This window comes from Bufo gargarizans, chromosome 6 (assembly GCF_014858855.1).
Source record: "Bufo gargarizans isolate SCDJY-AF-19 chromosome 6, ASM1485885v1, whole genome shotgun sequence".
NCBI lineage: Eukaryota > Metazoa > Chordata > Amphibia > Anura > Bufonidae > Bufo > Bufo gargarizans.
Genome location: NC_058085.1, coordinates 42,421,498 through 42,447,241, shown reverse-complemented (window position 1 = coordinate 42,447,241; position 25,744 = coordinate 42,421,498). Strand labels below are relative to the sequence as shown.

The window sequence follows — 25,744 nt, the reverse complement described above, 5'->3', positions numbered from 1 at the left end:
GGAGGAGCGGCCTATTATAGGGGCCAGTGGGGAGGGACCTTGGTTGCTATGGTTCCTTGTATGTAAATTTTTTCTCTTTGCTGCTATTGGTGGTTCAGTAAAGAAGGAGATAGCACTACTCGCCTCCGTGTCTTTAATAAAACTATGACTTTACGTCATGAAATAGGAAAATCATTTAGTTACATCCTGTATTATACTCCAGAGCTGCGCTCACTATTCTGCTGGTAGAGTCACTGTATACATACATTACTTATCCTGTACTGATCCTGAGTTACGTCCTGTATTATACTCCAGAGCTGCACTCACTATTCTGCTGGTGCAGTCACTGTGTACATACATTACATTACTTATCCTGTACTGATCCCGAGTTACATCCTGTATTATACTCCAGAGCCGCACTCACTATTCTGCTGGTGCAGTCACTGTATACATACATTACTTATCCTGTACTGATCCTGAGTTACATCCTGTATTATACTCCAGAGCTGCACTCACTATTCTGCTGGTGCAGTCACTGTGTACATACATTACTTATCCTGTACTGATCCCGAGTTACATCCTGTATTATACTCCAGAGCTGCGCTCACTATTCTGCTGGTGCAGTCACTGTATACATACATTACTTATCCTGTACTGATCCTGAGTTACATCCTGTATTATACTCCAGAGCTGCACTCACTATTCTGCTGGTGCAGTCACTGTGTACATACATTACATTACTTATCCTGTACTGATCCTGAGTTACATCCTGTATTATACTCCAGAGCTGCACTCACTATTCTGCTGGTGGAGTCACTGTATACATACATTACTTATCCTGTACTGATCCTGAGTTACATCCTGTATTATACTCCAGAGCTGCACTCACTATTCTGCTGGTGCAGTCACTGTGTACATACATTACATTACTTATCCTGTACTGATCCTGAGTTACATCCTGTATTATACTCCAGAGCTGCACTCACTATTCTGCTGGTGCAGTCACTGTGTACATACATTACATTACTTATCCTGTACTGATCCTGAGTTACATCCTGTATTATACTCCAGAGCTGCACTCACTATTCTGCTGGTGCAGTCACTGTGTACATACATTACATTACTTATCCTGTACTGATCCTGAGTTACATCCTGTATTATACTCCAGAGCTGCACTCACTATTCTGCTGGTGCAGTCACTGTGTACGTACATTACTTATCCTGTACTGATCCTGAGTTACATCCTGTATTATACTCCAGAGCTGCACTCACTATTCTGCTGGTGCAGTCACTGTGTACATACATTACATTACTTATCCTGTACTGATCCCGAGTTACATCCTGTATTATACTCCCAGGAACCCCACCGATCAGCTGTTTGAGAGGGCAGTGGCGCCGCTGTGAGCCCCGCGGCATTCTTTGTGCTTGCCAAGCACAGCGCCATACATTGCATAGTGGCTGTACTTGGTATTGCACTCCGCCCCATTCACTTCTATGGGGCTGAGCTGCTCCTAGGCCACGTGACCGATGAACGTGATGTCACAGGTATAGGGAAAGCTGAGAGAAGGTAGCGGCGCTCCTCAAACAGCTGATCAGCAGGGGTCCCGGGTGTCACACCCCCACTGATCAGATACCGATGACCTATCCTGGAGGAGAGGTCGTCAGTATAAAAGTCTCAGAAAACCCCTTTAACCTCACACCGCGGTCACACAGGTTACCGAGGTAAGATGTTAAATCCACGTCAGCGGCATAAAACAATAAAGACTAATGTGTACAACCGCTATATAAAAAACGGTCCCGGTAATTACACCGGCAGGAAACCAGGACCGTATCACCTCATAAAATACTGTACGAACAAGGAAAAAATGAGAATATCATGGACAAAATAATCAGGAAAGAAAGTTATTGCTTATTTCCATAATTATACACCTCGGGGTCATTTCACCGAACAGACAAAACAGGAGAACATCTGTGGGCTGGAAAAAAAAAAATAACGAAATCCATCCAAAAAGTCAGATCCCGCTGCAACCGATGGGATGTATGCAGAGGGCAGCGCGGAGACATGGGGGGCACAGAGCGGCCCGTCTACCCCTCCCCCGATGGACAAGGCGAACACGGGCCGGGCTACAGTTCTAGTAAAGAAGTGGGGGGTGGGGTAGATGCCTCTCCATTTTATAAGGGGCTGGGAGGGGGAACCTGTTCCAGGATGGAGAGGTAGGTTTGCATTCAAAAAGACCCCCCATGTCCTGCATACAACCCTACAGACACCAGAATTTGATCACACATATACACATGCGAGACCGCCCTCCATTCATTTCTATCTTTGGCAGTCCCATTGAGTCCCAAGAGAGTGGAGTCTGCGCTTGCGCAGTGGACTTTCTATTAATTTCTATGGGACATTTCCCCCCAAAAAATGAATGGAGAGCACGTAGCGCATGCGAGACCACCCTCCTTTCATTTCTATCGGACTGCTACTGCATCTTCGGCAGTCCCAGAGTGGGGTCTGCGCTTGCGTGGTCGACTTCCCATTCATTTCTATAGGACATTTCCCAAAAAGTGAATGGAGAACATGTAGCACATGAACGGTGCACTCTCCTTTACTTTCAGGGGCCCGTTCTGGAGATATCCTGGCAATATGCCACTAATGTCTCAGATGAGACAACCCCTTTAAGTCACTGACCAGGTGCTGAAACCTCATCTGTCGGGAGGCCCCTATATACATAAGGCTACTTTCACACTAGCGTCACGGACCTCTGGCAGGCTGTTCCGTCGGGTGAACAGTCTGTCGGATCCGTCCTGCCGCTAGTGACCGTGTGCCCCCGGACTGCCGCTCTGTCCCCATTGACTATAAGGGGGCGGAGTTCCGGCGAGGCACGGCGAGAGGCTGCCGGAATAAAACTACGACATGTCCGACATTTATTCCGGCAGCCTCTCGCTGTTTGCTGCCGTGCTTTGCCAGAACTCTGCCCCCCCGCCCATTATAGTCAATGGGGACAGAGCGGCAGCCCGGAGGCACACGGTCACTAGCGGCAGGACGGATCCGACAGACTGTTCACCCGACGGAACAGCCTGCCAGAGGTCCGTGACGCTAGTGTGAAAGTAGCCTAAGAAGGTTGCAGCTGGTCCTCTCAATGTATCTCCTATGCATGTGGTCAGGGGTGCACCAAGCCTTTCTGCCGCCTGAGGTGAAAACTGAAATGACGCCCCCTCCCCCATGCCAAATTCTCAACTTACCCCTTCCCTCCAGCCTTACTGTTAAAGGCATACTTGGAAAACATTACATATGGTACTACAAATCATACTGGTTAATATAGCGATACCGCTGAATATGCAGAGATGAACAATTCCACAACGAAAGCGCTCATTGCCCAAGGCCTTTCCGCTGCCCCCCACTTGTCCCTACCAGGTGGTGCCTCACCTTGCCTCATTGGCGGTGCGCCCTGTATGTGGTCCCTTTCTCAGTCACTTGGCCACATGCATTTACATCCATCATCCACGGACTCCCAATGTAAAAAGAATAATACCGCCCTGTATACTGGCAGAGAATGTCCAAGAGGTGAATGAGGAAAGGGGAAAAAGCCATAGCCACTACCCTTTTCTCCTGAGAACATAAGAATCAGGCATATGAAATCCAGCATGACTGATCTTTATCTCCTCTGAGGCCCATACGCATAAGATATTCGCCAAAATCAGTGTCAGTCTTTACTATAGTTCTAGCATTCTATTCATAAAACTAAATCCCTCCCAAAAACAAAAATGTTTTGGAATTCAGGGAGAGCAGAGGAAAGGGTTGATTTAAAGGAAGTTTTCCAGGCTCCTGATATTGATGATCCGATTGGTGAGGGTCTGACACTTCACACCACCACCGACCAGCTGTTCCCTGAAGCCTCTGACTGTGAATGGAACAGGAAGCACAGCGCCGTTCAGCTGTAGTGGCCGCACCAGGGTACTGCAGCTCAACCCGCATTCACTTCAGTAAAAGCTTAGCTGCAGTACCACAGCATGGCCACTACATTTTGAACAGCGCTGTGCTTCCTGTTCCATTCGCAGTGCTAGTTCCAGCACCAGAGACTGCAATAAATAGCTGATCGATGGGATGCAGGGTGGCAGACCCTCAGCGATCGGAAATTAATGACCTATCAATATCAGGAGCCCTTTAAGTGGTAAGATGACGCACGTGAACGCCATCAGGCAGTAATGCTGGGCCTGTAACTGTAATCTTTGGGGCCTCCTGGGCCAGGTGGAAAAAAAATATAAAAATAGGCTCCTGAGTGGCCAAATAGTCTTGAAAAATGGCAGTACTGCTGAAAAGTGGCCATATAGATTTTAAAACAAAAAGCCCCACAAAGTGAAGGCTGTTCTCTAGGACACGCTCCATCAACATCAGAACGCAGGCGGACAAAATGGCCACGACGGGCGGCTTTTTTCCAGGCATTCATCAGGAAGGTAAAGCATGCGGCAGACAGGGCATCCTTCTAGGTGACAGGCAGGTGGCTATATTTCTAGGCAGTCCTGCTGATAAATGGCCGCAGCTCATAGGCAGGGCACAGCCTCGCACACATTTTCCTATTATAAAGCTATGATCTATGGCGACGCTCGCCGCTCTGCCGCCCCCCGTTCTGGATGTGCTTATTCTACCGGCAGGGGTTTCCCGTGAACAGGGCCATTTATCTTCAGAAGCCGGCTTGCAGATCCGTGCCAGGTCTACAGGTGAGACGGGGGGGGGGCCTCGGTGGAGATGTCAGCCGCAACTAGAAGTAAAAGCTGAGCAGAAATACAGACTCATTTTTAGGTTTTTATTTCTAGAACCAGATTCAGGCGAATTCCGAACCTTCTTAACCACTTCAGCCCCCCTAGCTTAAACCCCCTTAATGACCAGACCACTTTTTACACTTCTGCACTACACTATTTTCACGGTTTATTACTCAGTCATACAACTTCCCACCCAAATGAATTTTACCTCCTTTTCTTCTCACTAATAGAGCTTTCATTTGGTGGTATTTCATTGCTGCTGACATTTTTACTTTTTTGTTATTAATCGAAATTTACCAAAATTTTTGCAAAAAAATTAAAATTTTTCACTTTCAGTTTTCTATATACATTTTTCTCTAAATATATTGTTCTACATGTCTTTGATAAAAAAAAATGCAATAAGTGTATATTTATTGGTTTGCGCAAAAGTTATAGCGTTTACAAACTATGGTACAAAAATGTGAATTTCCGCATTTTGAAACAGCTCTGACTTTCTGAGCACCTGTCATGTTTCCTGAGGTTCTACAATGCCCAGACAGTAGAAACACCCCACAAATGACCCCATTTCGGAAAGTAGACACCCTAAGGTATTCGCTGATGGGCATAGTGAGTTCATGGAAGTTTTTATTTTTTGTCACAAGTTAGCGGAAAATGTTTTTTTTTTTTTTTTCTTGCAAAGTCTCATATTCCACTAAATTGTGACAAAAAATAAAATTTTACATGAACTCGCCATGCCCCTCACGAAATACCTTGGGGTGTCTTCTTTCCAAATTGGGGTCACTTGTGGGGTAGTTATACTGCCCTGGCATTTTAGGGGCCCTAAAGCGCGAGAAGAAGTCTGGAATATAAATGTCTAAAAATTTTTACGCATTTGTATTCCGGGAGGGGTATGGTGAGTTCATGTGAGATTTAATTTTTTGTCACAAGTTAGTGGAATATGAGACTTTGTAAGAAAAAAAACAAAAAACAATTTCCGCTAACTTGTGCCAAAAAAAAAAAAAAAAATCTATGAACTCGCCATGCCCCTCAAAAGTGATCTTTATAGCGCCGCAGCGATTTTACGGTGTTTTTGCAGTGATCAGAAAAAACTGCGGTGGGGCGGACTGAACGCAAGTGTGCGCACAAGATCAGGCCTGATCGGGCGAACACTGCGTTTTTTGTAGAGCCTATAGAACATGTCCTATTCTTATCCGCAATTGCAAGACAAGAAAAAAGCATTTTCTATATAGTTCTGGCAATGTGCGAATCCGCAAAATGCGGAAAGCACATTGCCAGTGTCCATGTTTTGCAGATCCGCGGTGTCCGTGTTTTGCGGATCTGCGGATCTGCAAAACACATACGGACGTCTGAATGGAGCCTTACAGGGGGGTGATCAATGACAGGGGGGTGATCAGGGGTTCATAAGGGGTTAATAAGTGACAAGGGGGGGGGGTGTAGTGTAGTGTTGTTTGGTGCTACTTTACAGAGCTACCTGTGTCCTCTGGTGGTCGATCCAAGCAAAAGGGACCACCAGAGGACCAGGTAGCAGGTATATCAGACGCTGTTAACAAAACAGCATCTAATATACCTTTCAAGGGTTAAAAAATTGCATCTACAGCCTGCCAGCGAATGATCGCCGCTGGCAGGCTGTTGATCCACTCGTTTACCTTCCGATCCTGTGAACGCGCGCTCCTGTGTGCGCTCGTTCACAGGAAATCTCGTCTCTCGCGAGATGTCGCGCCGGCGCGTCCAGGAGGAACAGACCGACCGCCCGCAGGACGCAATCCTGCGTTAGGTGGTCGGGTAGTGGTTAAAGGAGAGCTCTGAGATTAGCAAAAAGGTTTGGGCGGGCCCGAGCTGCAATACCAGACACAGACCTGCCCTGATTAAAGGGGTTTTCAAATTAAACATATTGATGACCTATCCTCAGGTTAGGTCATCAACACGAGATTGGAGGGGATCAGTGTATGAAGAAGCCACTGCGCTTTGTGGGCGCTTAGGCCTCTTCCTAGGCCATGTGACGTCACATTCATCGGTCACAGGGCCTAGGTGCAGCTCAGTCCTATTTAAAGGGAACCTGTCACCGGGATTTGGGGTATAGAGCTGAGCACATGGGTTGCTAGATGGCCGCTAGCACATCCACAATACCCAGTCCCCATAGCTCTGTGTGCTTTTATTGTGTATAAAAACCGATTTGATACATATAAAAATTACCTGAGATGAGTCAGAGCTTGAAAATATGGCTCTTCTCTGGTCACACAAGTAAGATATGACTCTTTTATGTTAATTTGCATATGTATCAAATCGTTTTTTTACACAATAAAAGCACACAGAGCTATGGGGACTGGGTATTGCGGATGTGCTAGCGGCCATCTAGCAACCCATGTCCTCAGCTCTATACACAAAATCCAGGTGACAGGTTCCCTTTAAGTGAATGAGCTGAGCTGCAATACCAATCACCGCCGCTATCAAATGGATGGCGCTGTGCTTGGTAAGTTGCAAGGAAGCCAAGGCGCTCGGGTATTCCCAAACAGCTGATCAGTGGGGGTTCAAGGAGTTGGACCTGCATCAATTTCATATTGATGACGTATCCTGAGGATTATAATCCCAGAAAAGGCCGTTCTGCATACTGTAGTAAAAGGGCACACACACGTTGTTTCACTCATCTGCACAATGCGCATGCACCCCATTCCACTGGAGATGGATTCTAGACGATTTCTTCTCCTATACAACGCATTAAAGGCTATGCACAGTCGTGGCCAAAAGTTTTGAGAATGACAGAAATATTAGTTTTCACAACGTTTGCAGCTAAACTGCTTTTAGATCTTTGTTTCAGCTGTTTCTGTGATGTAGTGAAATATAATCACACGCACTTCATACGTTTCAAAGTCTTTTATCGACAATTACATGACATTTATGCAAAGAGTCAGTATTTGCAGTGTTGGCCCTTCTTTATCAGGACCTCTGCAATTCGACTGGGCATGCTCTCAATCAACCTCTGGGCCAATTCCTGACTGATAGCAACCCATTCTTTCATAATCACTTCTTGGAGTTTGCCAGAATTAGTGGGTTTTTGTTTGTCCACCCGCCTCTTGAGGATTGACCACAAGTTCTCAATGGGATTAAGATCTGGGGAGTTTCCAGGCCATGGACCCAAAATGTCAACATTTTGGTCCCCGAGCCACTTAGTTATCACTTTTGCCTTATGGCACGGTGCTCAATCGTGCTGGAAAATGCATTGTTCTTTACCAAACTGTTGTTGGAAGAAGTATCTGTTGGAGGGTGTTTTGGTACCATTTTTTATTCATGGCTGTGTTTTTGGGCAAAATTGTGAGTGAGCCCACTCCCTTGGATGAGAAGCAACCCCACACATGAATGGTCTCAGGATGCTTTACTGTTGGCATGACACAGGACTGATGGTGGCGCTCACCTTTTCTTCTCCGGACAAGCATTTTTCCTGATGCCCCAAACAATCGGAAAGAGGCTTCATCAGAGAATATGACTTTGCCCCAGTCCTCAGTAGTCCATTCACCATATTTTCTGCAGAAGATCAATCTGTCCCTGTGGCTTCTTTGCTGCCCTTCTTGACACCAGGCCAAAGACTTCCAAAAGTCTTCGCCTCACTGTGCGTGCAGATGCGCTCACACCTGCCTGCTGCCATTCCTGAGCAAGCTCTGCACTGGTGGCACTCCGATCCCGCAGCTGAATCCTCTTTAGGAGACGAACCTGGCGCTTGCTGGACTTTCTTGGACGCCCTGAAGCCTTCTTAACAAGAATTGAACCTCTTTCCTTGAAGTTCTTGATGATCCTATAAATTGTTAATTGAGGTGCAATCTTAGTAGCCACAATATCCTTGCATGTGAAGCCAGTTTTATGCAACGCAATGATGGCTGCACGCGTTTCTTTGCAGGTCACCATGGTTAACAATGATTTCAAGCATCACCCTCCTTTTAACAGGTCAAGTCTGCCATTTTAACCCAATCAGCCTGACATAATGATCTCCAGCCTTGTGCTCGTCAACATTCTCACCAGAATTAACGCTGGGTTCACACCTGAGCGTTTCTCAAACGCGCGTTTTACGTTCGTACGCGCTGTAAAACGCCCAGGTGTGAACCATTCCCATAGGGAAGCATTGGTTTTCATGTCTTGAGCGTTTTACAGCGCGTTTGAACGCGCTGTAAAACGCTCAGGTGTGAACCCAGCGTCACAAGACGATTACTGAAATGATCTCAGCAGGTCCTTTAATGACAGCAATGAAATGCAGTGGAAAGGTTTTTTGGGATTAAGTAAATTTTCATGGCAAAGAAGGACTATGCAATTCATCTGATCACTCTTCATAACATTCTGGAGTATATGCAAATTGCTATTATAAAAACTTAAGCAGCAACTTTTCCAATTTCCAATATTTATGTAATTCTCAAAACTTTTGGCCACGACTGTACACCTTTGGGGGCAATTTTTTTTTTTTTAGGTAAATATTTATTAGAAATTTGAGTTTTTCTAGTAGCAGGATCTGAATTTTTACTCTGTTCCTTGAGGCAGCTCAGCTGACGGCTCCTTATATCTACTCTCAGACCTCCTAAAACGAAACTCTTATTATTGCTCAATTCTTATCTCACCGATAAAAATGTGGCTTAACCGCCTCCGGACCGCCTAACGCAGGATCGCGGTCTGGAGGCGGCAGTCTCAGGCAGAGTCACGCATATACGCGTCATCTCGCGAAACGCGAGATGACGCTCACAGCCGGCCCGCGCATGCGCATCGCGGGCTAGCAAAAGTTCGAGGGGGGTTACATCATCAGCCTGCCAGCCAATGATAATCGCTGGCAGGCTGATGATTTAAAAAAAAACTAAACACAAGCCAGTTAACACTTTATATTTACAAATATAAGGTGTTAAATGGCTGCTGTGCTCCTCTGCTGGTCCTTTTCGTCGGTTGGTCTCAGCAGAGGAGCACAGTTCACAGTGAGTACACAAGACACAACACTTAGCCCCCAGATCACCCCCCATCACCCCAATTAACCCCTTGATCGCCACTGTCAATCACCTAGTGAAAGGGAAAAAAGTGATGAGTGTAAACTGTCACTTTTTTTTGTCACTGGTATTGACTGATAGGTTTTAGGATAGTTTAGGCCCCTTGGTTAGGTAGTTTAGCAATTGGTGTGCGCCCAGCCCACCGCATCACAGTCACTGATTCGCCGATTAGCGTATCGCTAATCAGCATTTGTACTTTTATAGTATCTGTAAGTGATCAAAACTGATCACAGTCAGATCTATAATAGTATTAGTGTCACCTTAGCTCGCCCTCCACCCAAATCGCAGTGTTTGCCCGATCAGGCCTGATCGGTCGCCCACACGTGCGTTCACCCACGCCCACCCCGCCGCAGTGACAAAAAATATAATTTTTTTTGATCACTGCACAATCACTTTCCAAGCGCTGCGGTGATAAAAAAAAAAATCAGTTTTGATATTTTTTAATCAATCGCAGCGGCCTCCGGTACTTCGCTAGCCTCCCATTTGTAAGACAGGCTTGCTTTTTTTCTTGGGTAGTCTCAGGGAATACCCCCTAAATTTAGTAGTCCAAATGGCAAACAAGGGGTATTCTTCTGAAGAGGCCTACAGGCTTCTGACCCAGTCGGGTGAGGAATGGGAACCCTCATCTGACGAATCCAGCGGGTCAGAATATGAAGCTGTAGAAAGCAGTGGCAGTCTGACCCAAAGTTCGGACAAGGAGGTTGAGGTCCCTGATAGCACCAGGCGTACCCGGCCCCGTGTTGCTAGACCACAGGTTGCGCAGGATCCGCTTCAAGGGCAGCAGAGTGGGGCTGGCGCTGTCGGATTACGTGGCGAGGCATACACCAGCAGCGCAGCCCACCATGGACCTAGTACCAGCACTGCCGTAGAACATGGTGACTTGGCGAGCACCAGAAGGGCAGTTGAAGCTGGTACGGTGGCACGTGCAATAGTTACCCCGTCGCAGCCACCGCACAGACAGGCCCGTAGACCCCCTAGAGTCCCTGAGGTGCTGGCAAACCCTGATTGGCAGTCCCCAACTTCAGCCGCACCATTAGTTCCCCCTTTCACCACCCAGTCTGGAGTTCGGGTTCAGACAGCTCAGATCGGTTTGGCCCTGGGATTTTTTGAGCTGTTCTTGACTGCGGAGCCGTTTGTGGCTTCAAACAAAACATCCCAAGCAAGCGTGCCCGGTATGGGGTCAATTTGTATATGGGGTCAATTTCGGATCTATAAGGGTAAAGATCAGACCCTGGAGCCAGTCGGTTGCCCTGACTACCTGGGGAGCAGTGGGAAGACAGTCTGGGACTTGGTGTCACCCTTATTTGGCAAGGGGTACCATCTTTATGTGGACAATTTCTACACAAGTGTGCCCCTCGTCAGGCATTTGTTCCTAGAACAGTTTGGCTGCTGTGGCACCGCGCGACCTAGTCGCCGGGGCTTCCCCCAACGGCTCGTTACCACCCGTCTTGCAAGGGGGGAGAGGGCTGCCTTGTGTAATGAAGAACTGCTCACGGTGAAATGGAGAGACAAGCGTGACGCCATTCACGCAGACCCAACAATACAAATTGAACGAGCAACCAGTGTCATTGAAAAGCCCCTCTGTGTCCACGACTATAATTTGCTCATGGGAGGGGTGGACTTCAATGACCAGATGTTGGCTCCTTATTTAGTTTCCCGACGCACCAGACGCTGGTATAAGAAGGTGTCTGTATATTTAATTCAATTGGCTGCATATAATAGTTTTGTTCTCTACAGTAAGGCTGGGAGAACAGGATCCTTCCTCAAATTTCAGGAAGAGATCATCGAGAACCTCCTGTATCCAGGAGGTTCCGTGGCCCCATCCAGTGTAGTGAGCCGTCTACACGAGCGACATTTCCCCAATGTCGTTGCTGGTACCTCAACCCAACCATCACCCCGAAAAAGATGTTGTGTCTGTAGCAGGAGTGGAATAAGGTGTGACACCCGCTATTTCTATCCTGACTGCCCTGACCACCCTGCCCTATGCTTAGGGGAGTGTTTCCGGAAGTACCACACACAGGTACACATAGCATAGGGATTGCATCTCACAGGACAGGCACACAGGGCTATTAGGGCCCATTCACACAGAGCTGCTGCAAACCTCTCCTTTCACCTGGGACAAAGTGCATAACGCACTTCGCCACATCTTTGGGCGATTTGCGCTTTGCACATTGTCCCATGGGGAAGGAGAGGTTTGTCCTATAAAAGGTAAAAAAAAAAAATCAAAAAAAAAAAATCACCAGTAAGCAAAAAAGTTAACGTTCTGTTCAAAAAGTTAAATAAAGTTTATAATTACATTTGAACGGAACATATAAAGTTAATAAATTTATTGTGTTGCGGCCTGGCTTTTTCTTTTTTCTTTTGTTTTTTTTACCTTCCAGGTGGACCAACCGATCGACTAGCTGCAGCACTGATGCGCATTCTGACAGAAGCATTGCGCTGCTGTCAGATTACACAAAAGTCGGTGTATGCGGCGCTGCAAGACGAGATTTATCCTCTGCAGTAAAAGATACGTTTGCCGAGGCATAGGAGCTGAGGGGGCGGCGGTGTTCATATGCTTTGGCAAACACTTTGTATATATAAAAAAAAAATAAAAAAAAATCCCGGCAATGATTTATTCATCCACATCGATTGATGTGAATGGAGCAATCGGGTTTGTCAGGGCATACGAGCTGAGTGGGTTTGGATGTTGGGCGGAGCTCCTATGTCCTGGCAGAAGCCTTTCCCCTCCCTTTTTTTTTTGGCAGAGATTTTTTCATCCACATTGATCGATGCGAATGAAGAAATCTGTGCCGTTCATTTTTTCCTTTCACCCCAGAGGCTGATCGGAAAAAAAAATCTCATTACCTGTATGCTCAATATAAGGAGAATAGCAGAAACTCCTAATGCTGGCCATACATGTAATGATTGCGGAGACCCTCAAATGCCAGGGCAGTACAAACACCCCACAAATGACCCCATTTTGGAAAGAAGACACCCCAAGGTATTTGCTGAGGGGCATATTGAGTCCATGAAAGATTGAAATATTTGTCCCAAGTTAGCTGAAAGGGAGACTTTGTGAGAAAAAACAACTAAAAAAAAATATTTACTTGTGCCAAAAAAATAAAAATTCTATGAACTCGCCATGCTCCTCATTGAATACCTTGGGGTGTCTTCTTTCCAAAATGGGGTCACATGTGGGGTATTTATACTGCCCTGGCATTTTAGGGGCCCTAAAGCGTGAGAAGATGTCTGGGATCCAAATGTCAAAAAATGCCCTACTAAAAGGAATTTGGGCCCCTTTGCGCATCTAGGCTGCAAAAAGTGTCACACATGTGGTATCGCTGTACTCAGGAGAAGTTGGGGAATGTGTTCTGGGGTGTCATTTTACATATACCCATGCTGGGTGAGATAAATATCTTGGTCAAATGCCAACTTTGTATAAAAAAAAAAATGGGAAAAGTTGTCTTTTGCCGAGATATTTCTCTCACCCACCATGGGTATATGTAAAAAGACACCCCAACACATTGCCCTACTTCTTCTGAGTACGGCGATACCACATGTGTGACACTTTTTTGCAGCCTAGGTGGGCAAATGGGCCCACATTCCAAAGAGCACCTTTCAGATTTCACAGGGCATTTTTTACAGATTTTGATTTCAAACTACTTCTCATCTGGGCCCCTAAAATGCCAGGGCAGTATAACTACCCCACAAGTGACCCCATTTTGGAAAAAAGACACCCCAAGGTATTCCGTGAGGGGCATGGAGAGTTCCTAGAATTTTTTATTTTTTGTCACAAGTTAGCGGAAAATGATGATTTTTTTTTTTTCTTACAAAGTCTCATATTCCACTAACTTGTGACAACAAACAAAAACTTCTATGAACTCACTATGCCCATCACGAAATTCCTTGGGGTGTCTTCTTTCCAAAATGGGGTCACTTGTGGGGTAGTTATACTGCCCTGGCATTTTAGGGGCCCAAATGCGTGCAAAGTAGTTTGAAATCAAAATCTGTAGAAAATGGCCTGTGAAATCCGAAAGATGCTCTTTGGAATGTGGGCCCCTTTGCCCACCTAGGCTGCAAAAAAGTGTCACACATGTGGTATCGCCGTACTCAGAAGAAGTAGGGCAATGTGTTTTGGGGTGTCTTTTTACATATACCCATGGTGGGTGAGATAAATATCTCGGCAAAAGACAACTTTACCCATTTTATTATACAAAGTTGGCATTTGACCAAGATATTTATCTCACCCAGCATGGGTATATGTAAAATGACACCCCAAAACACATTCCCCAACTTCTCCTGAGTACGGCGATACCACATGTGTGACACTTTTTTGCAGCCTAGGTGGGCAAAGGGGCCCACATTCCAAAGAGCACCTTTCAGATTTCACAGGCCATTTTTTTACAGATTTTGATTTCAAACTACTTTGCACGCATTAGGGCCCCTAAAATGCCAGGGCAGTATAACTACCCCCCATAGTGAGTTCATGGAAATTTTTATTTTGTGTCACAAGTTAGTGGAATATGAGACTTTAAAATAATAAATTCATCATTTTCTAACTTGTGACAAAAAATAAAAAGTTCTATGTCCATCAGCGAATACCTTAGGGTGTCTACTTTCCGAAATTGGGTCATTTGTGGGGTTTTTCTACTGTCTGGGCATTGTAGAACCTCAGGAAACATGACAGGTGCTCAGAAAGTCAGAGCTGCTTCAAAAAGCGGAAATTCACATTTTGTACCATAGTTTGTAAACGCTATAACTTTTACCCAAACCATTTTTATTTTTTTTACCCAAACATTTTTTTGTTATTAAAGAGATGTAGAACAATAAATTTAGAGAAAAATTTATATATAGATGTCGTTTTTTAAAAAAAGATTTACAACTGAAAAATTTCATTTTTTGGCAAAAATGTAGTTAAATTTCGATTAACAACAAAAAAAGTAAAAATGTCAGCAGCAATGAAATACCACCAAATGAAAGCTCTATTAGTGAGAAGAAAAGGAGGTAAAATTCATTTGGGTGGTAAGTTGCATGACCGAGCAATAAACGGTGAAAGTAGTGTAGTGCAGAATTGTAAAAAGTGGTCTGGTCATTAAGGCCTCTTTTACACTTGCGTTGTCCGGATCCGGCGTGTACTCCACTTGCCGGAATTACACGCCGGATCCGGAAAAACGCAAGTGTACTGAAAGCATTTGAAGACGGATCCGTCTTCAAAATGCTTTCAGTGTTACTATGGCAGCCAGGACGCTATTAAAGTCCTGGTTGCCATAGTAGTAGTGGGGAGCGGGGAGCAGCATACTTACAGTCCGTGCGGCTCCCGGGGCGCTCCAGAATGACGTCAGAGTGCCCCATGCGATCACGTCATCCATGCGCTTGGGGCGCCCTGACGTCACTCTGGAGCGCCTCGGGAGCCGCACGGATGGTAAGTATGCTGCTCCCCGCTACACTTTACCATGGCTGCCAGGACTTTAGCGTCCCGGCAGCCATGGTAACCATTGAGAAAAAGCTAAACGTCGCATCCGGCAATGCGCCGAAACGACGTTTAGCTTAAGGCCGGATCCGGATCAATGCCTTTCAATGGGCATTCATTCCGGATCCGGCCTTGCGGCATATGTTCCGGATTTTTGGCCGGAGCAAAAAGCGCAGCATGCTGCGCTATTTGCTGCGGCCAAAAAACGTTCCGGAACGGAACGGAAGACATCCTGATGCATCCTGAAGGACGGACTGTCCATTCAGAATGCATTAGGATAATCCTGATCAGTATTCTTCCGGCATAGAGCCCCGACGACGGAACTCTATGCCGGAAGAAAAGAACGCAGATGTGAAAGAGCCCTAAGGGTGTTTAATCTAGGGGGGCTGAGGTGGTTAAATACGTGTTTAGGAACTTTTTAGTAATTTAATGATACGGTTTATTAGATGACCAGCAGAAAGTGAAAGTAGGATTCACACAGTCAACCCTTTGTAACAAAACAACTGAATATTTTTAATAAAGACCGATTGAAAAAATGTTTTAGCTTTTTTTGCCTAAAATGAGTAAAATGCAATCATATAATAAATTTCCCCCGAAGGTGTAGATAGCCTTTTAAGCCCGGTTGTAATAGGGTCAGGTTTGGAAAGCGAAACCCAAGCTGCATAATGACAAGCTGGTGGTTTAGTGACCCCCAAACTGAGCGATAGTTTCCTTTTAAGGGGACCAAGGCAAGATTGTAATAAAGGGGTTGTCTCATTTGGACACTTATGGCGTATGGATAGGATATGCCATACATTTTCAATAGCAGAGGGAATCTGTTCTAGTCTCAAGAATGGGGCCGTACCACTGGATCCGTTTTTTTATCACTCCCATACCAGTGAATGGAGGGATGACGGCAGATGTGCAGTGTCCTCTACAAGCACTTCTATGGGAATTCCAAAAATAGCCAAGTGTGATTCACTTCAGGTCCCCTTTCTTGAAATAGGAGCAGGTTCCAGAGGTAGGACCCGTATCAGCCAGTTATCTTATCGGTAAGCCATAAATGTCCAGATGGACATCCTACCTCTGATTTTGAGTTGTCCTGGCATAAAACAGCGGCCATGTACTACAGGTATTAAAGCGCTTCTTTGTATGAACAGTATATTTTTGGGACATGTTTCAGCTACTGTATGTAAAACAAGACTGTTTCCATTCACTGATAGCAAGCAGCGGTATATAAATTGCAGAGGAATCTATACAACCTTTCAGGTTTTTCAATCTTCTGAACTAGAGATGAGGGAATCGAGCAGAGTTTTGCACCTGCGATGGGGTGTCTCAAAGATCAGGATGCTCCCCCTGCCGCTTGATTGATGGGGAAGGACACCTCAACTGGCCCTGACAATCTCGCGCCTACGCTGCTGCTCCGAATAGCAGCACAAGAGCATAGGCTCTGCTTCTGCTACTGTATCAGGGTCTCTGCGCTTGAACAGCTACCTGGAGCGAGAAATAGGGTTGGCCAAGATGTCCAGGCCTGTTAATCAAGCGCCGGGGGCTGGAGTCGTCAGCTTTAGGGACACCCTGTGGCAGAACTGTGCATGATGTAATAAATTGATTCTTACATCACTAATCCGAACCATTGACACAATTTCTCTATGACGAAGTATGCTTTACCTGCGTTTTTAGAGGATAGGTTATTCTATAGGTTTGATGAAGGCTATCAGGGCACTGACTCGGGGCCTAAGGATTTGACATATGCACAAGGAGCTTTTTCCAGAAATGCTGCAAAACGCAACGTGAAAGTGGCCAAAGCTTCAGTGCAAAATGAAATCCGAACCTTCTCATCAAGGACCTTGGTCTGGATTTCAGGACATGGAAGAAGCTATATGTGCTGATCAAGCTTCTGTCAGCAGTCCCAGTCTACTCAAGTAGGAAGACGCAGGGGTACAACCACTGACTGACGGGACGTGTGGCTGATGTCCGAAGCGTCAAACAATCTACGGCTGAAGAACACGTATGTGCAGCCATCATCTTTTTGGCCCCGACATATAGCATCCTGATAAAGGCCACCAGGGCACTGACTCGGGGTCTAAGGATTCGTTTGACATAAGCATCAGGAGCTTTCCCAGAAACGCTGCAAAATGCAACGTAAAAGCTGGCCAAAGCTTCAGTGCAAAATGAAATCCAAACCTTCTCATCAAGGACATCGGTCCGGATTTCAGGACAAAGAAGAAGCCATATGTGCTCATCAAGCTTCTGTTAGTAGTCCCTGTTTAGGTAAGTGGGAAGGCGCAGGGGAGCAACCACTGACTGATTGGACACGTGGCTGATGTCTGGAGCATTGAACCATCTATGGCTGAAGAACACGTATGTGCAAGCTATCATCTTTTTGCGTCGCCTCACCATACAGAGCACTGTCAGTTTTTATCTCTACAGTCCTCATCCTCCATCTCAGGGAAGAAGCCATTCCAATCTCGGACTGAATTTACGAGCAACTATTGTGGCCACAATGAAGCACGCTAGTTTTATGCCACTATAATAACTTGCCAAAAAGATATAGCTTCGGCAGAAACGAGGCAGTCACGTCTCTGACAGCACAATAAATTTGCTCTCCTAGTGAGCGCAGGGATGAAGAATTCAGTTGAATGACCTTGGATGCTTCCGTAAAAGTTTTGGGCATGTGGGACTAAACAGGATGACATCTGGACCAGACCGGGTGGGTTCCTTGTGTTCCTAAGCATGGTGGGAACACGGGGATTTATGTTTTAATAGACTGCAAGGACAAGCCAAGAAATGAAGACATGTGAAAAATTTGACAAAAATCATGATTAATCACCTATTAAAACTCATAAAGACGCTCATAGCTTTGCAGGTGCCATGAACAACAGACCCATGTCTGCTTCCTCCCCCCCCCCCCCACCACCCTATCCAAAATCTCTTCCCAACTGCTTAGAGGTTGTCAGGAAAAATGTTATTTATTCTGGGGGTCGGTTTGGAAGTTCTCAAACTCCCAACACAGTCTCAGAGGGAAATGAAGAATTGGTCCTCCTTTTCTTGTTTGCCAGGAGAGCGTAAAAAAGTCCTTCAGAGATGCCTATTGGTGGGGGTGCCGGCCGCGATGACGGCATGCTTCTCAATGAAAACAGCCTGGTGACTACTTTGGTTGCAAACATTTCTATGTACTTTCTAAAACCCTTAGAGGACCTTTAAGATGGTGCCCGAACTGTCAGCTCCAAGTGTGCTGTCTAGTGCCTGTAAAATGGGACACTTTGGTGGTTCTCTACTTTAAGGGGGTGTCTCATGGACAACGTCTGTCCATATGAGGGCATATGGAGGTCACAGAGGGGATTCCCTTGGGATCAGCCTCCACAAATGGCTGCCATGCAATGATATGCATTCCAAGGATCTGGCTGGCTACAGTTTACCAGTAGCTGGACCTACAGCTCCAGTCAGGAGGGAGTTGTTTCATCAGAGCTTTATAGTAGTTGTGCCACGAAAAAAAAAAAAAAAAAATTGTACATTTTTCAAACCAGCACCTGGATCTCAATACTTTTGTAATTGCATGTAATTAAAAGTTTCTATAGCCACTGAGCTATTCAATAAAATGTATCTGTATAGCGCCAGCTGCTGTTCATTTCTTTCCTTATTTCTTGTCCACCACACTGAGGTGGTCGCACACGCTCAGTTCAAATCCTTAACTGTCACCAGTCATATGTTCTGTTAGAAGCTGTGAGAGTTACAGGGAATGAGCTACAGCAGAAAGGACACGCATCCTTAGAAAGTGCCAGCCTGAAGAGAATCTAGCAGAACAATTGGAGCAATGAATGGGGAGAGATCTGGATCCATGTGAGGTACACGGTCTGGTTCTAGATTTGTTAGAAAGAGATTGTCATGTCATGTCCTATATGGTTTTCATAATTTTTTTTTTAACATCAACCAAGGCAAGTTGGCCTATCTGGGACACTGATGGAATGCGATAGGTGCAGGTCCCAACTTTGTAACGCCCCCTTCTATCTAGAGAACATAGCCCTGAAGTGTAGGAGAGCACACCGGGCATGTGCGGCATGCTCTCTATTTATCGCTCTAGGACAGTGTTTCCCAACCAGTGTGCCTCCAGCTGTTGCAAAACTACAACTCCCAGCATGCCCGTAAAGCCTTTGGTTGTGCGGGCATGCTGGGAGTTGTAGTTTTGCAACAGCTGGAGGCACACTGGTTGGGAAACACTGCTCTAGGAGTTCCAAAAGTACCCAAGTAAGCACGCTTGCCTATTTTCAGAAGACCCATTGCTGTGAACAAACAACAGACCGCGAAAGCTCAGTCACCCTCCATTCATCACTATGGGAGCTATAGTTGAGCCAGCGATCACCTATTTTCAGAACTCCCACAGCAGTAAATGGAGGGTGGATGCACATGCACGGCTGCTCTCTGTTACTTCTAGGGTCCCATTCTGGATAGGAAAAAGGTCCCAGATGTGCAACCAGCATCTGATGCTGATGGCATATCCTAGCGATATGCTATCAATGTCCCAGATGGGAATACCCCTTTAAAGGTGGCATTCAGGTCCCTAATAAATTCTGAAATTCGGTAAAGCCATACAGTCATGTGAAAAAATTAGGACACCCTTTGAAAGCATGTGGTTTTTTGTAACATTTTTAATAAAAGGTTATTTCATCTCCGTTTCAACAATACAGAGAGATTAAAGTAATCCGACTAAACAAAGAAAACTGAAGAAAAGTCTTTTCAAGATCTTCTGTAAATGTCATTCTACAAAAATGCCTATTCTAACTGAGGAAAAAGATAGGACACCCTTGCCCCTAATAGCGAGTGTTACCTCCTTTGGCTGAAATAACTGCAGTGAGACGGTTCTTGTAGCCATCTACCAGTCTTCGACATCGGTCTGAGGAAATTTTACCCCACTCCTCAATGCAGAACTTTTTCAGCTGTGAGATGTTTGAGGGGTTTCTTGCACGTACAGCCCTTTTCAAGTCACCCCACAGCATCTCAATGGGATTCAAATCTGGACTTTGACTTGGCCATTCCAGGACTCTCCATTTCTTCTTTTTCAGCCAATCTTTGGTTGATTTACTAGTATGTTTTGGGTCATTGTCATGTTGCATGGTCCAGTTCCGCTTCAGCTTTAATTTTCTAACTGATGGTCTCACATGTTCTTCAAGCACCTTCTGATACACAGTAGAATTCATCGTGGATTCTATGATGGTGAGCTGACCAGGTCCTGCTGCAGCAAAGCAGCCCCAAACCATGACACTTCCACCTCCATGCTTCACAGTTGGTATGAGGTTCTTTTCTTGGAATGCTGTGTTAGGTTTACGCCAAACATGTCCTCTGCTGTTGTGTCCAAATAATTCAATTTTGGACTCATCTGTCCAAAGAACATTATTCCAGAAGTCCTGGTCTTTGTCAACTTTATCAATGGGAAATGTCAGTCTGGCCTCGATGTTTCTCTTGGAAAGCAAAGGTTTCCTCCTTGCACACCTCCCATGCAAGTTAAACTTGTACAGTCTCTTTCTGATTGTAGAGGCATGTACTTCTACATCAACAGTAGCCAGAGCCTGCTGTAGTTCTCGAGATGACACTTTAGGGTTTTTGGAGACCTCTTTTAGCATCTTGCGGTCTGCTCTTGGGGTGAACTTGCTGGGGCGACCAGTCCTGGGCATGTTGGCAGTTGTTTTGAAAGCCCTCCACTTGTAGACTATCTTCCGGACAGTGGAATGGCTGATTTCAAAATCTTTTGAGATCTTTTTAAATCCCTTCCCAGACTCATAGGCTGCTACAATCTTTTTTCTGAAGTCCTCTGACAGCTCTTTTGCTCTCACCATGGTGCTCACTCTCACTTCAACAGTCAGGAGCACACCAAACTAAATGTCTGAGGTTTAAATAGGGCAAGCCTCATTCAACATGCAGAGTAACGATCTACTAATTATGTGCACCTGGTGTGATATACCTGTGTGAGATCTGAGCCAATTTAAGAGGGAATACATGTGAGGGTGTCCTATCTTTTTCCTCAGTTAGAATAGGCATTTTTGTAGAATGACATTTACAGAAGATCTTGAAAAGACTTTTCTTCAGTTTTCTTTGTTTAGTTGGATTACTTTAATCTCTCTGTATTGTTGAAACGGAGATGAAATAACCTTTTATTAAAAATGTTACAAAAAACCACATGCTTTCAAAGGGTGTCCTAATTTTTTCACATGACTGTATGTTTAATTGATGAAAGTACTGTTAGCCAGTTGTTAACCACAGTGATTACAAGGGGCATTACTGCAAAAGCAGCATAGCTCATGGCCATCCGCCTCAGTCACCGTCATGCTAACCATGTCTAAAAGTCTTGTTGCTAGGGGTACATTGCCTAACATCTAATGTCTTCAGTTCGAAAGGAGGAGCTGGTGGGACTTATATCATGCCTTTCTCTATCTCTTACAATCTTGATAGGACTACTACCATTTTTAAAGCAAAAATGGTGCTCAAGACTATCAAGACTCTATCTCTTGCCCTCCCTCTTGTTAGGATTTATGCCAAGCCTTTCTCTGTCTCTTACTATCATTGTAGGACTCATTAAAGGTCTTTTTCTATTGGTAGGACTTACACAATGCTTTCTCTATATCGTAGTATCTTGGTCGGACTACCATCACGCCTTTCTCTCTTATCGTCTTGGTAGGACTTATACCATGACTTTATCTCTTGCTGTCTTGGTAGGACTAGCACCATGCTTTCTCTTTCTCCTGCAGTCTTTGTCAGACTTAAACCATGCTTTCTTTATCTCTTGTGATCTTGGTAGGATTCATTCCATGCCTTTAATCTCTTTTACGTAGGGGAGTTTTCCGCACAGGGGCAATGCGTGAGGTGAATGCATTGCACCTGCACTGAATCCGGACCTATTCATTACTATGGGGCTGTGGACATGAGCGGTGATTTTCACCCATCACTTGTGCGTTGTGTAAAAATCGCAGCATTCTCTATATTGTGCGATTTTCACGCAACGCAGGTCCCATAGAAATGAATGGGGCTGCGTGAAAATCGCAAGCAAGTGTGGATGCGGTGCGATTTTCACGCATGGTTGCTAGGCGACGATCATAACATGGTTAGAAGGGAAAATAATTGCATTCTTAATACAGAATGCTAAGTGGGGTTAAAAAAAATAAACTTCCCTCATCCACTTGTTCGCGCAGCCCGGCTTGTCTTCTTTATTCTTCTTCGAGGACCTGGGAGGAAAAGGACCTTTGGTGACGTCACTGCGCTTATCACATGGTCCATCACCATGGTGATGGACCATGTGATGAGTGCAGTGACGTCACCAAAGGTCCTTTTCCTCCCAGGTTCTCAAAGAAGAAGAAAGAAGACGAGCGGGGCTGCGCAAACAAGTGGATGAGTTGAGTTTTTATTATTATTATTTTTTTAACCCTTCCATCCCTAATTTACTAAGCATTCTGTATTAAGAATGCTATTATTTTCCCTTCTAACCATGCTATAAGGGAAAATAATAAAGTCTACACAACCCCTAACCCAAACCGAACTTAAGTGAAGAAGTCCAGGTTCGGGTCTGGGTACCAAACATGCCGATTTTTCTCACGCGCAAAACGCATTAGGCTACTTTCACACTAGCGTTCGATCGGATCCGTTCTGAACGGATCCGCTCATATTAATGCAGACGGTGGCTCCGTTCAGAACGGATCCGTTTGCATTACCATCCGTTTGTTCATGATAGTGCAAACGGATCCGTTTTGACTTTACATTGAAAGTCAATGGGGGACGGATCCGTTTGAAAATTGAGCCATACTGTGTCAACTTCAAACGGATCCGTCCCCATTGACTTACATTGTAGGTCTGGACGGATCCGTTTGCCTCCGCACGGCCAGGCGGACACCCGAACGCTGCAAGCAGCGTTCAGGTGTCCGCCTGCTGAGCGGAGCGGAGGACAGACGGAGCCATACTGATGCATTCTGAGCGGATCCGTATCCACTCAGAATGCATTAGGGCTGGACGGATCAGTTCGGGGCCGCTTGTGAGAGCCTTCAAACGGAACTCACAAGCGGACACCCGAACGCAAGTGTGAAAGTAGCCTTAAAACGCTTCGCACTAGCGCAGAAAAATTGTGCATTTTCCCGCAATTCACCCGAATCTTGTCTGGCCCGCACATGCGACGTCCGTGTGAAAGAGGCCCTTACTGTCTTAGTAGGACTTATTCCATGCATTTATATATGTTTTACCAACTTAGCAGGATTTATATCATTCCTCTCTCTATCTTTTATCATTTTGGTCGAGTGATAGATGTAGTAGAGGCATAAATTACAAACACCATGACATCCATAGTTCTCTCAACCATTTATGAAAGCAGGATTATAAGAATTATAAATTGTGCATAAGATTATAAGTGGTGCAAAGAAGTTTTTGGATCCTTATACAAATAATATATATTCTTAATGTATATAAATCCTGTTGTATGATGACTTGGCCAACAACAGTAATCCATCTGAATGCTGAAACTCACCTGTCTTCTCTTCTAAGGTCCCCAGAGGCAAATGAGTAAAGCTCCTACACTGACAAGAGCCTCTAGGATTAAGAACCACATTGATAAACATTACCACCATGAGAGTCAATGACTCAGTGTTGAAATATCAGCCAAAAACAACAGTAACTACCTAGAGGGATCCCCAGAATGACTAGGATTAACACTCTATTCATATAACCCCCAAAATATTTAGACTATGTCTAATTGTCCTGTTCGGATCTCTGAGACATTCAGGAATGGAACAGTTTTACCGTAACTTTTTTTCCCCCCTTCCTAAATGCTTTTAGGTGACGCTCCCTGCACACACCCTCCCTCTTTAATAACAAGTCTTTTATTAACATTCTCACGACTTTGGCCTAAAACAGGACAGAATTATATTGTTTTCAACAAGGCAAAGCCCAGAAGGGACATCTGAGGTGTTAATGTGTGTGAACCACAGATGAGTGAAAGGCTGAAAGATAGGACCTGACAGAAGGCGAAATGTTACCAGCCGCAAGTTCTCCGAATTTCCATGATGTATTAATGAATAGAGAACATATCGGATAGCAAAACGGACATATAGATATGGGAGAGATGACTGACTTGCTGTACATGTATTAGCTTAGTGCTCATTTTTATCTTCATTTTTTAAGGCTTCGAAAGAAATTTCTAGTTTTCTGTCTTATGGTTTCAACTTGGAAGAACGTTTCTTGATCTGGTGGACCTATCAGCTTTATTTCCCCTGTGGTGGTACAGCAGTTAATATGTGGGGGTTCTAGCAACACAAGAGGCTGTGATCAGTTTCATATTTATTAGTGGATCCATCTAACAAAAAGGAATTGTCCAAAGCAGTCAACTCCAAATGCCATTGAAAGAGTCAAGATGGTTCAAATGTTTGAGTCGGGCCAACCTAACAATGGCTACAGTCAACATACATCTAGGCATCCTATAACCATTATACCTCCATTAATCTTCCAACAGAATTAGGTGAAGAATTAAGTCAACCCTTAAAGCCTTGTACTGTCTCTTTTAAGATGGCCACACACTTTCAACAGCTCTCATTACGCCGATGGTTATCTCTTCCGACTATCCCATTGGCATACATGCTTGGCTGAGCATGTAATGCGTTTTCAATGGAGAAATAGGAAAAGGATGCTGCCAGACAACTCTGGTGGTGTCTTATCTCCCCAGAGGACAAAAAGATTGGGTGTAGAAGTTCAACAGGCCTGATCCATCTCTCCTCCAACATCATCTGTCGGCTGAGGGTTGGAAGTTTCCTATACACATTAGATTGGCAGCCGCTCTGTAAGAAAACAGTGGGTTGACTGACAATACTCCACAGTGTATGGAAACCTTTAAGCTGGTCATACACATCAGATATGTATCGGGCAAACCCGCATGGGGGCCTCCCGACTCTCTCTTGCCGGCAGATGACAGAGGAATGGGCTTCTGGATTCTTCCAACCCTTTACGTCTTCAAAAAGATAATCCACCAACAGAGGTGTCTGGTGGATTAATCCAATCTCCTGATTGAGGATCGGCTGAGCGTGCATGTGTATGGAGATCGGAACAGATAGTTGACCGAATGAGCATTTAGCCAACAGCAATCTAAGATGTACAGCTCCCCAAGGAAACAATCACCTGTTGGCGTTTGACCTTACGATTCATCTAGATTCAAGACCAAAATGAAAGACTTTTCATTGAAGCCTTGCAATCAGCCTTGGTATTTGAATTGTTAACATTTCTATTTTTTTTTCAGTTTCTTACATTTCTATAACGCACCCAATAAAAGGACGGATAATTGAGCTGCATTTCCAGAACATCTGTGGACACTTAATTTTCACCCTCGTCCTACACAGCCTGACCTGTTAAATACAGGAGGGTCTTCATTGAAAAATTATGACTTTTCATTTACAGCAATGGCACCGGCTTATGTTTTCCTAACCGAAAGAATGTTTGACGGCTTTTGATTTAAAGAGCCCTGGTGTTGGGGCTGCCGCGAAGCGCGCAATGACGTGTAATTATTAATCATGCAGCCCTTTCTTCCGTTGGGAACGGCTGAGACCAC

General features: G+C 45.0%; 1 protein-coding gene across 1 annotated transcript in view; it reads right to left on the bottom strand.

Annotated features, from left to right (window-relative positions):
* Positions 1–25,744, bottom strand: part of STX8 (syntaxin 8) — a 236,878-nt gene that overhangs the window by 139,769 nt on the left and 71,365 nt on the right. The gene's annotated exons all lie outside the window — the stretch shown is intronic.